Raw genomic sequence first — 13,900 nt, 5'->3', positions numbered from 1 at the left:
ATGGCAGCAGTGCGTGTAAACAGCAGTAAAACTGCTACCAGTGTTGTGTATTATTAATTTACTAAATAATCTACACAGGAAACTTTAAATAAGTCCCAGTACATTCATAAACTGCTCACATATATGTTTCATTTTTTGAAACTCACACTCAACTTGCCATGTGAAAGCCATAAAAGATAAGAGATGAGACTAAAGTAAATCTGGATGTTTTGCACATAATATATAATAAGTTAACAAAAAACTTGAATTTTGCTTCGATTCCTCCTTTAGAGGCACTTTTGTAAATGGCCTGTATTTGTACAGCACTTTACTTAGTCCCTAAGGACTCCAAAGCGCTTTACACTACATTCAGTCATCCACCCATTCACAGACACATTCACACACTGGTGATGGCAAGCTACGTTGTAGCCACAGCTGCCCTGGGGCGCACTGACAGAGGCAAGGCTGCCGGACACAGGCGCCAACTGGCGTCAACGGGCCCTCTGACCACCACCACTTGTTTCACAAGCTAATGACTGGAAAATCAGTAACTCACTGAAGTAGCGAAAAATGTAAAGACCAATAAAATGAGAGGGGAAATTACTTTTCACTATATTATGGAGCTGGGAAGGACACTGAGGAAGCTCCTCATGATCACATTAATAAATGAAAGCTGACAGTCGAGCTGTGCAATACTGCAAATGGATCTGATACCAAGTAAATGCAGATTGCCGACTCCAATAGCGATACAGATACTTTTAACCTATAAAAGCAGCTTATGTAGGGCAGAGCATTGTGTCATGATTTATTAAATTTATTTGCCTTGAATCATCAATAATTAATCATGAATTATGAATTCATTCATTCATTGGATAGAATACATTTTAATGACCACTAAATCACTGTGGTGTTTGCTTTCCACAATAATCAGTTAACAGAACAAAACACACCTTTCAGCATAGTTCATGTTTTTTCATGTATTTTGAAACTGGGTTTCAAAATACATGAAAAAACATGAACTATGAAAAAAAGGTTCAGACATTTTTTCATAGTTCATGTTTGAGGTGTATTTTTTATTTTTATTTTTTTAAATTAACACAATTAAGTGGGCTACATGAACATAGAGGATAGAAACAAAGTATCGATTCTATCACACTAGTATCAATGTGACACCAATACCAGCGCTGGTATCGATACGCCGATATTTGGATTGAACGTCCCACCTCTATCATACAGTGGCTGCAGAGTGAGTTATTAGGAGACTCATTGCTCAGACAAACACTGACTTGCATGCAGTATATAAGATAGAGTGGCTTTGTTTTTCCACCTGCTGGCAAGCTCCCTTTGTGCTCTGAGAAAGTTTATGATGCATATTATGCACGACTTTGAAAAAAGCCCCTGATGAGAGATGCACTGAGTATTTGTGTTTCTGCCTAACAGAGTTCCAGAGGGACAAGCACCTAGACAATTAATTAAAACACTCATTTGGCCCAAATATAGGATATAGTTTGTTAACAGTAAAAGCGAGTAGATTGCACATAGAATGGTAGCTAGACAGAAGACACAGTAGTATTGTGTGGAAATGTGCTGTCCTTAATTATTAGATGTAACCAATGTGTGCCCATTCTGCCATTCATTCTCACTTCTTGACTATTATGTGTGACCTCTACTCTTCAAATCATGAATACTTGTGTTTAGTTCATGCACAGTACATATACATCCCACCAACTGAATTCAACATGGCAACTGTCGATGCATTTTTAAATATTTGAAGGGCCGCAAGTGTACTTTTTACAGTTATAAAGCCCATCACCATAGGAGCTGACTGTTAAGAATCTGCTTTTAACAGTTTAACAGTTGCCATCCGATAGCTTGGTCACAATTTTAGATGAGTTTATGGCATCTGAGTTTGTAAAGCAGCCACATTCCTTACTCCTTCCTTCTTCACCATGAGGCAATCTTGGAATTTGCAGTGCAAACAGGAGTAAACATCTGAAAGTGTCCATGTCACCTCATTCATAGGGACAAAGACTTGTGGAATTTAGACCTGCTAGAAGCACCCCAAAATACTTGTGATCACTAGGCATCACCAACATGTGATCAGCAAGCTATGTTTATCAATCTTGTTGGCGTGGAACCAGTTCTATGCTTTTTATGAAAAAAAGTTCCTCCGCGATTACACTTAGATACCTAAATATAGACCTAAAGTCTTAAAACACATAGCCCTTTGCTGATTCTGATCTCACAGTAAGTTAATATTTACCTCTTTGTGATGTCACCGGCCTACCGAGGGATTCTTTAAGAGGTCAGCAAGTAAATCAAGGTGATACAAAGCTTTTCAGCAAGCGTGTGAGCCTCTTTCATTTTAGACTTTTACTATTTTGACCCTTTGCCCTCAGTGGCCAGAGCTTTGAACCTTGACCATCCTTACCCCACAATGAACATTCCCTGGAGATATTTTAGGACACATTGCTTGAGAACCTAAACTATGTCAGGAATAACCATCACTATAGTACACGAGGCAGTTAGGTCTTGACTGATTGCTATACATATATTTACACACCTGTTGCATCACAGCTACTTTGGTTAGTGATAAAGACCAACACCAATGACATCACCATTAGCTTCAGCAGTACTGTGTGCTGTGCTGCTTACATCTCTTAAATGTCAGTGCTTTAACATCATTCTCTTGAGCATGTAACAAGCAAGGTGTAAGTTGTGGTTTTATCTGTTACTGGGCTCTTACATCTGATTTTTTTTTAACAATTAAAAAAACCCAAAACATGTCAGCTTTGTGAGTTTATTTCTCAAAATCTACTTGCTTTAGAAACTTTTTGGATGCTGGTGACACAATATTGCTTTATTCATTCTTATTTTAAGATAAAAACCTTGATGTCTACATGTGTTTGGAAGAAACACAAGGTTTTTGTTGATGGCCTTAAAGAGCATCCAATGCCCTAAAGTCAGAAAGCAGCTATCACGTTAGCACCTGGTGCTTATGACTCCTTATTGCATTGGGGGTTGGTTATTATATAAAGTATATATTAAAGTTATTATATGGTGGCCCTGAGAGGTCAAATGGACTGTAACTAGCGAATACAAAATGCTGGAAAAACTAAAAAAGCATGAAAAAAAAAAATCATGAAGTGAAAGTTGAGTATTTAGGACTACGTAAACGAAATGCACTAAGACACGTTACTGTGTTTTAATCACAAACATCATAGGTATATAATTTTAATCATTATATGAGAAAGCTGCAGATACATGTTTTTTATTAGCTGTTTACTGTTAGCTTGTCATTTCTGCTCCATCACATTATTCTGATCAGAAACACAGAAACACTATCAAAGTGAAGCGACCATACCTGGAAACAATAGTGGAGAAGTTATCAACTTAGTTAGCCTGTTAACTGCTAATCACTATTTCAGCAACATTCATTTTTTCACCTTCAGAATTTGTTGCCAGGTTTTCTCCCAGGCAATGTTGTAAATGTCAACTAAAGAGCCTACTGCATTATAATGAACCACTGCATAATATTTTCTTTAGATTTAATTTCCCAACAGGCAATTAGCGTAATATGGTTTTTCCATCTATAAATCTTTAGCATTTTAACAGTTAACATATAATAGATTCAGCCAGTTAAATACAAGGTATCCCTGCGCAGCCTGCTGGTTTCCACATTTACCATACATCCACAGTTGCCACAGTTAAATCCCTTCCCCCCTCATCCTTGCTTGTGATGATCGAACTGTTGAAGCCTTTCACCCCACACCTGCCATGCTCAGAACATACTTCTTCTTTCTTGCCCCCTACCATGTGTTCTAGCAATGAATCATTGACTTTAGGAGCCCCTTGTGCCATTTAAAACCACCTCTCTCGCCACCAACAAGGTTAGAGGTTTGTTATTGAGTTTTTTAAGAAAACAAGCTTGTCTCTCACAAATTTTAGGCTGCCAGGGCTTGTACTGCCACATCCCTTGCACAGAGAGCTCAATCTCATCACTGATGATAAAGAGAGAGCCATTCTAACAAGGTCAAAACTCTCTAACCTTGCTTTGTTACTTGAGCTGGTAGCATCGGGCATCTATCATGTGTACAGTGTACACATGTACACACAGGAAAGCATGTTTTTTCACTGTGGAACTAAATGTGTAATGTATCACAGGCCTGATCACCATAGCCATTCATCATCACCTCAAACAACAGAGTCTCCACTAAGTCTGGTAGCCTGACCAGGCTAATGGTACAAGCAATACAAACCATTTGGTAACAGTCCAGCTATACCTGTACCTGTGCCTCTAATGTTTAGCTTTGGGAGTTTGCTGTGAATGTACAGGAGGCCCACATGCTCCCCCACTCACAGCTGGCATTCGCCGTCTTCACACAGCAGTGTCGCAGCAAAGCCTCATACATGATGTCTAAGGGTAAAAAACACACACATACAGCACCTGGCCCACAAACCTTTGCGTCAGTCAGCAGACTGTAACATTGTAACTCTCACCAACGACTATCCAATTATCACTGTGCAAAAAGAGATATGTTTACAATGCATGAGGTATTTTTGTGGGGAGTCAACAGTCTGTGTGGAATCAACACCTCAAGCAGAGAGGTTAGTACAGCAAAAATGTAAAACTGCACCTATTGGGCCTGAACAGTTAAGCCAAAGAGGAAGTGTCTTAAATTGGCACTTCTTTCAAATGGCCAACAGAGGGTGGCACCTCTGATTGCTGAGTGCTGACATGATTTATGACCTTATTAAAAAAAAAAAAAATCTTGATAAACTGAGTTCATGGCCTCAGTTGATAGTTTCAGGTGTACATAATGTATTTGTTTTTTGTTTGTTTTAAATATGGTCCCTTTTAAAGTAAAATACATTGCTAAATCAGGTTTATTGTAGGCTAATAGTGGTGTTACTGAATAGCAGCGCTTACCAAAACAACAGTGCTTACTGACTGAAAACTTTGGGCAATCCTCAAAAACTCATCTCAGTATCCCTGAGGTCTGGCAGAAGTGAGCATCATTTTTCAGAAATTTGTCAGATATGATTTTTTTATTCCCTATTTGTTGCTGTGTGTACAGAGGGTTGAGATTTCAAAATTGGCTATCACAGGGGCTATGACCATCTCTTATATACAGTCTATGTAAGCAAACTAAGAATCAAACAGACCAGACTTAAAAACACTGGGTCAAATATCCAGGACCAGGACTCACTACTTTTTATATATCTGAAAAATTAGCAAATTAAGAAAATGTAGGACATATAAGTCCATAACTGAAAATATTTACAAGGGGCGTGAAAATACAAACTAAATGATATAATGCTGAGAATCGAAAAATGTTCCCCATTTAAGAAAAATCTTTTAGCATTAATTTATTTTTTGCTCATATTAGGTTTTGTCCGAGTTTCTGATTTTTCTGTCCTGTGGTTTCACTGCCGCGTTCCTATTCAGCATCCACAACTTGACAAACAGACGGCGTCTCATGAGCGTTACGTTGTATGACATGGCAGACAGAGACAGGCAGTCTGCAGATTTCTGCAGTGGGTGGGAAAAACAAGTGAGTGATAAATAAAAATATTTGCAGCTGAATATAGGATTATAATACAGGTCTGAAAAATATGAGAATATTACAGGGTCAGAATATTTCACTCTTCAAGTACATGTTCTTAAATTCTTGTCTGCCTTCTTTTCCTTTAATATCATTCCAGCCTTTTCTTTTCCCACAGGTTTCCCACACGCTTTAGATATTTGATGAGTTTTACTCATTTGCATGACCTTTGACTTGACACTGGGTTATTTACTTTCATTTTCTTCATTAATTTTGGATAATAAAGAGATTTATAGCATGGAGCCAGTCAGACATGAGCATACACATGTAATCAAATGGACGTCACAACTGCATTTTTTTTTTAAACTTTGGCCTCATGTGATTAATGCGTTTCATAGCTTTGTGCGAATTCTTACACACTGCTTTTACCTCTAACCCACAATCTGATTTATTAACTGCTTGAGTGAGTGTGCGTCTCCTGCTGAAGAAGAATTTAAAACCAAAAGGCTGCCTTTAAATGACATCTATTATCTATGAGGAGACCTTTTTTTTCTCAGTTGACAGGCAGGCAAACTACCTTTTTAACGACAATATTCTCAGTCTACTCTGTAAACAGGTATTGTTCATGTGTATCCCCCCCCCAAAAAAAGGCATACGTGACTTTGTGGCTTACTTTTACAGACTGATAATTCATAATAAACAGCTCATTGCAGTCAGGAGTTGGGGGCTTTCCACAGTGTTGTAGAGGAAGGCATCTCTTATCTCTTAGCAACAAAGCTAATTCAAGTGTGATCAGAAACAGGATGATTGCTCTGGTGACTGATTTTGATGTAATTATAGTGGACTGCAACTTCATGATGCATCAGTGAGCATCAGGATGATTAAGGTGGTAGTGCAGGGGTAAAACTGATTCTACAAACGTGGGATTTTGCTTTTTTTTTTAATCTTCAATTTGTGAAAGTTACAACATGAAGGAGAGCACTATAGTGTGAGATATATGCAGTTATGGTCAGAGGCTCATGGTAAGTTTGGGCTTTTAATGATTTCTTTGAACGCTTCCTTTTCCACACCTGAATGACTGCACAGCATGCATCTTCAACTGACTTTGAATAAATAAAAACAAGACTTGGGTGCACAAGATCAGGATTTAGGAAAACCAGTAGATAAAATGTAGATTTTTATAAAGTTATGTTTATGTTTGACTGATGTGTGAAAATAAAACACAGAGTCATACAGGAAGGAAAAGAATGGAAATACAAAAGGGGAACCAGACAACCATGGGGACAGGACAAAGAGAGACAAGACGGGCATGGGGACATGACTGGGGAATGGGATAACTGAATATTGCAAAACCAGGAGGATGAACTAGAACATAAACCGGGACTACAGAGGATATAACAAATGCTCAAGGAAACTATCAACCAAACAAATATACATAAAGAGCCAAACTAAAACACAAGAAATCACGTAACTCATGGAAAAACACAAAGCGACCCTGATGACTATGGCACGTTGTGGGGGGATGTATGGCAGCCAGTGGAACTGGGCTACTAGTGTTTACAGATGATGTCACTGCTAACAGAATCAGCAGGATGAATTCTGGATCTGCTCAGATTCAGCCAAACACTGACACATAATTTAGTTTCATCTTGCACACACTCACATACACCCTTAATCTTGCTGCCTGCACTTGCTTTCGACCTTTATTTTATTCCTGTATTTATCTGTGTGCAAAAATAGCACTACATTCACCTCCAGGTTAATTGGTTTGGTATTGTGCCATAAACACACATGCATTCTGAAATGCATTATAGGGTATTCTGCAGTGAGGTGTTACTATGTGTGGAATGCTCATAGGACTCAGTGTTGACTTGGGACAAACACAGAGCAATCTGAGATACAGCATGTGGGTAGACAGTTGGCTCAGCCTCCCATGAGGTAACTAAAGCCAAAAAGTGAAGCCTGAATCATAGTTAAAGAGAGCGTGCTTACTGCACAGTGAACAAAAAAGTTTTTATTGTTGCACTCAAAACAAGAGGAAATTTCAACTGAAGGAGAAAATATGTGCAAAATATTTATGTAATTAAATTGTGCCCCTGAAGCAACATTCAGCTTTAGTGCATAATAAATGGTAAATGGTAAATGGCCTGTATTTATATAGCGCTTTTCTATAAAAATAAAAAACAAGAAGATATCATAAATCAGTTTTTATATTCCACTCTTCTCTGCTAATGAGTCAGGAGCAGTGCCACATGCAGACAACACGTAACTAGTGAGTTTGCAGTCTGCTTCACTTTATTTCAAGCATTTTATGCTCTACAATTAAAGTCAATCAGGGCTCAGCACACACAAAAGAACTATTTAATATCTACCCATGTGAGTGACAGCACACTGGAATAATCTCTATAATAATGTGAGTGTTGGCACTGATCAGGTAGCCTATATAGCTAATGTGGAGTCCACATAGTCCCAAAGGGCCTATATGTTAGGTAGCCAGCTGCAATACTCTGTGTTATTCCTCCAAACACAGCCATTATTGAATATTACATTTCTGACATGGCAGGTCAGATATGTGTAAAATATCAACAACATTTCTCTCTTTGTTTGTTTTTGTCGGGGGGGTTTCCGGAAAGGGTTGGTATAATAGAGAAGGAATAAGCTTAGATAAAGCAAGATCGTCTTTTCTTTTCTTTTCTTTTCCAAAATTATTATCAAAATTAATATGTGAAACAAAAAATTTGGAATATTTTTGTTGTGATAATGCTTCTGTACTTTAATGCATAGAAACGTCACAGGAAAAACTTTACATGAAATACACTTTCTGACATGGGTCTGTGTGTAAGATTAAAGATGATAGCAGCTCTTCAGGGTTTATTGAGCTAGACCTAAAACAAGTCATAACCAGCAAATAAACTGAAATATATTAATGTTAATTGATAATGAAGAAGAAAAGCTGTTTGCTGGGCCCAGTTTTATCATTAGCCATAACAGACTGTTGAAAGCCTGTGATGGATTAGTAGCTATACTGAAGGAGTTAATAAATGAATGAATGAGGTGAGCAACGGAAAGGAGAGGAAGTGCAGGTCAGGTGATGCTTTTGGCATGAAATGCAGGCAGAGGAGAACAGCAGATAAAAAACTGAAAAATACAACAGTTATGTAAAAACATTGAGAAATAATAATTAAATGAATGACATCAGCCAAAACATCTAGATATAAACTGAAGGCTTCTTTCTACCAAACTTACCACATATGTTCTCAGAGCATTTGCACTGTCAAGACAGAAATTTCTTCTGAAACCACTGACAGATTATCCTTGATCTCCCAGAAAGAAACTCAAAACAACCAAAAGAGATATAAGAGACATAAAATGAAGGGAAGAGTAATGAACATAATATCTCAAAGAGGCATCGAACAAAGAGATGCTTAGCAGGCAAGATGAGATGAAAAAGACACACGAAGAGATACAAACATACAACAAAAAGCTACACAGATTGGTCAAAATGAAATCCAGAATGACCAGAACGAAATGCACCCGCCCACAAAGCGATGCTAAAATGACAAGTATGTGATACAAGACAACTGTGAAGACATACAAAAATTACAGACACAGATTGGAGCAAATAAGAAGAAAAGATCAAAGAGAGGCAATGATGATCACAATTAGATGTACAATCATGCAAAACGCCTGGAAGATATACAGTGTATAGACAAAAAAATAATAAAAAATGCCACAGCATATGGAGACCTGCTTTATGGTTGTTTCTGTCTTGCCTCTCACTGGCTTAAATTGGGAGATCTTAACATACATGGCCCATTTTCTTATAATCTATCCATGACCAAATGCATTCACTTTGTATCTCCAATCATACATGTTGACAAATGTGGATCAGGAATGTATCATCACCAGGAGCAGGAGGCTACTGTCTGATTCATTCCTGCATTGTCACTCAGCAGGAAGATGATTACCAATGTCTTCTTGTGCTGCATGGTTGCTACTTTAAAATAATACCTGTAATGTAAACAGGGTGGCCTGGACCCTATATGAAATGTAAATGCAGACCACACACATACCCACAAATATGCTCCATATACTGTACAAGGAAGTTGCCTGTGGTTATAGGGACCTCCTACAAGTTGATCTTTGAAGCCCAGAATACGGTATCTACTGCAGTTTATTTATCTTGTCTTGGAAGATAAAATATCTATAAAATATTTATTTTTTCCACAATTTAAAACTAGTGCCAAAACATCCTATAGTCACTAAAAATGGTACCCTGGTAACGCCAGGGAAAAACATATAATATTTATTTTCTTGTTTCTTCTAAAACAGGGTAAACGACTAGAAGGGATATCTCTACGGGAATATCTTAACAAGATACATTTAAGGGCTCATTGGCAAAGAGATTAAACTTCTTTTATTCCATGCTTGAATAATGAATGAATTTGGCCAGGGATGGTTTACATGGAAGGCTCATGAGGAATAAAAAGAAAATACACAGCACATGGACAAGGAATGTGTTCTGACATCCAACAAAGCATTCTGGGTAGTGAACAATCTAGCCCAATTCAGCTCCAGCTACATTTCAGCCACAAGAAGAGCTCCAGGCCTTCAACCAAGACAACATATTACTGAACACTTTGATTTGTTTCCGTTCCAGAAGCTGCAAAATCAACTCCTGTCTTGAATCCAAACCAGGACCACAGCTTGTAAAAAAAAATTACAGTACCTCGATTGCGCGCTTAAAATCTTTGCAGTGTGCCGAGAGGCCAGAAAAACTGAAGTGTGCATTAGAACATCACAAGCCTCAATGAGGACCACAAAACTGAAGCATCACTGCTCCAGGACACCGTTAATAACAAACTAAAATCATACGCAGTCACTGTAAAAAGAAAGCATACCTACTTTCATTTCTACGATTTGCTATATCAGGAGATAATAAAAAATAGCACGCCTTAAAATTAGACAATTACAGTTTCGGATGAGCATGAACATGACATGTTGCATAGTATCATTATTTATGTAAACAAAATGACATCAAAATGCAGAAACAGTTTGTAAAGAATTCAGTACACCTGTACGACTCCCAAGGAAATATAAGAGGTCGAGCAGCAGCTAGGTGTTGCTAATCAAATGAACTTGATTAAATGATCATCAGCAAGTGTGAGCACCTCCATAAAGGTTTAGGCAGTTAACACAAGAAATCAGTTTTTTCTCTCTATTAATCTGGGAATTGTTATGAGGTCATTTCCAAACAATCTTAAGTCCTTTAATCTACAGTGAGAAAGATTCACAGATGGAAAACATTCAAGACAGTCAACAGTCCTCCCGGGAGTGGACGTCACAGCAAATTCACCCAAAGTTTAGACCTATGCAATCCTTAGAGAAACTGGAGAAAAGCGAAGAGCTGCATCTCTACAGGCCTGAGTTAGTAGTTTAAATATTAAAGTTCATGACATTATAATTTGAAAAATACTGAACAAATATGTTTTGTTTGGAAGGGTTGAAAGGAAAAAGTCTCTTCTCTCTAAAAAGAACATGTCGGCTTGACTTAGTTTTACAAATATGCATCTGAATGAACCCAAGACTTCTGGAGCACTGTTCTTTGTATAGATGAGGCCAAAGTAGAGATTCTTGTCTATAACGCACAGTGACACAACACAACATATCAACCTCATTTGACTTCATTTTTGTTAAATAAAAAGGACACAGTGTAAGATGTTGTGTGTAATTTTAACACTTGGTACGGATTATTATCTATATCCGTATTATTATTATTATTATTATTATGTCTTATTATATATACAATTATGCATGGCAGAGGGTGTACTTCCTTTTTACCATGGCTGTATTTAACCATTCATTTTTAGGAAAAGGTGTTTCTATTATTTTGAGCACTGTTTTTATGTTAGTACTATACAGAGTTTGACTATAACATATATAGCAAGGTGATTGGAGCCCTGATCCCTCTCATTTACACTCTGTACAATGATTTACTGGGACAGTTAGCATAAATATTAATAATTGGCATCAGGAAGCAGTTGAAGGCTGAAATAAATGACATAAATCACCACATATGAGAACCAGATTACATGTGGTATTGATATTAAATGAAACAAACACAACACAACACATGAATATTCCCCTTGTTTCAGTCAGAGCAAACAAATGAAAAGAGGCCTCAGAGGTCATGCAGGGATTATACACCCCGTGCACGAGTCACAAATCATTTTACTAATTATACAAACTGTTTCTTATATTTGCATTTTCATCTGCTTTAAAAACTCCAAAAGAAAATAAAAAACACTTGTAGAATAATGGAAGGAACAGGTTTCAGTTTTATGATTGACAAAAAAGACTTTGCCTGGGGCGACATTTTTCACTGCTATGTTGTGGACTGAGCAGTTGATTTGTGTATTTGGATTCTGCAGTGACTCTTTCTTGGTTGAAAAGGCAGCAGTGTATATAACCCTGATGAACAAACGCAATTCATCTATGCCGGCAATAAATAGTAGGGGACAACCAGAGGTCAGGAAAGAAACTAAAGAAGGGGAGAAAGAGAGGGAAAAGGACAAAAATGAAAATAATAAAAACTGATAATAAGGCAAGGCAAGGCAAGGCAAGTTTATTTGTATAGCACAATTCAACAACAAGGTGATTCAAAGTGCTTTACAGAGAGATTAGAAACAAAAACAAATAAAAAGCATGATTTAAAATTGATTAAAACAAGCAAACAAACAAACTAAATAACAAACAAACAAACAAACAAAACAGTATGTAAAAAAGAAATATAAAAAAAATCAAAACAGATAAAATCAGTAGTTAAAATGTAAGTTTTGAAGTTTAAGCTTAAAAGTGTGGATTTGGTGCAGCTGAGAACAGGTGAGTCTTCAACCTGGATTTAAATAAACTGAGTGTTTCAGCTGATCTGAGGCTTTCTGGGAGTTTGTTCCAGATATAAGGAGCATAAAAGCTGAATGCAGCTTCTCCGTGTCTGGTTCTGACTCTGGGAACTGATAAAAGACCGGATCCAGATGACCTGAGGGATCTGGAAGGTTCATACTGGGTCAGGAGGTCACTGATGTATTTTGGTCCTAAACCATTCAGAGCTTTATAGACCAGCATCAGAACTTTAAAGTCTATCCTCTGACGGACAGGCAGCCAGTGTAAAGACCTCAGAGCTGGACTGATGTGGTCCACTTTTTTGGTCTTAGTGAGGACTCGAGCAGCAGAGTTCTGAATGAGCTGTAGTTGTCTGACTGATTTTTTAGGTAGACCTGTAAAGATGCTGTTACAGTAATCAAGCCTACTAAAGATGAATGCGTGGACTAGTTTTTCCAGGTCCTGTTGAGACATCAGATCTTTTATCCTCGAAATATTTTTGAGGTGATAGTAAGCTGATTTTGTTATTGTCTTAATGTGTTTCTCTAAGCTTAGGTCTGCATCCATCACTACACCCAAATTTCTCGCCTGGTCTGTGGTTTTTAGGTGTATAGATATAAGTTCTCTGGTGACCTGTAATCGTTTTTCTTTTTTTTTTTTTTTTTCTTAAATGACATCAGAAACAGCAGTATGCGACATTACGTGATGGCAGAGCTTCAGTTCATCCTTTGTCATTTTTTTTTTTTTTTTTTTTTTAATAAATAGGACAGGGGGAATGAATGAGAGAAAGAGGGGGAGAGAAAGAAAGAAAACCAAAGGGGAGAAGAGACGGTGAGAAGGGGGGGGAAGAGAGAGAAAAAAAAAAAGAACTCCTGGGTCACCTGTATGGAGAAAAAAAACAAACAAACAAAAAAAACAAACAGAGGAGACAGCAAACAACAAAGAGCAACATAATAATAGAGAAAACAAAGCACCATCACAATAAACTAGCTAGTCATAGATATCAATATTTACTAAATAATAAACGATATTGTGCAGCACGCAAGATAGACAGCGCACAGTGTGCTTTGAGGCAGCAGCCAAGAAAGCTTTAGTCCGCGTCTGTGAATACCCATGTGTGCATACCTGTGTGGATCAGCATGCTTGCATTCCAAAGGTTTCTCCATGTAATGATCTGCTAGGGAGTGTGGGGGGGCCACAGCCCCGTCCTCCAGGGTGTGAAGCGGGTATGGAGGAGATCAAAACTCCAGACATCCAGAGGCCCCCAGAACACAAGAGACCATGGAAGACCAACAGAGGGGCAGCCGCGCCACTGTTCCAGTAAGAGCTGAGGAGAGTCCCAGATGAGGGCTCGCCCAGCAGCCGCGGAGCAGAAGTCAGGGGGAGTTGCAGTGACGCGCCCGTGAGCTCCGCCGGCCCCCAGCTGTGCCTGAGTGACCGAGCCCCAGGCCGAGAGGCCGGGGGCACCCCACCTCCAAAGGGGCCCGAGCGAG

Source organism: Aulonocara stuartgranti (assembly GCF_965226115.1).
Source record: "Aulonocara stuartgranti genome assembly, chromosome: 16".
Taxonomy (NCBI): domain Eukaryota; kingdom Metazoa; phylum Chordata; class Actinopteri; order Cichliformes; family Cichlidae; genus Aulonocara; species Aulonocara stuartgranti.
Note: the sequence above shows the minus strand (reverse complement) of the source record.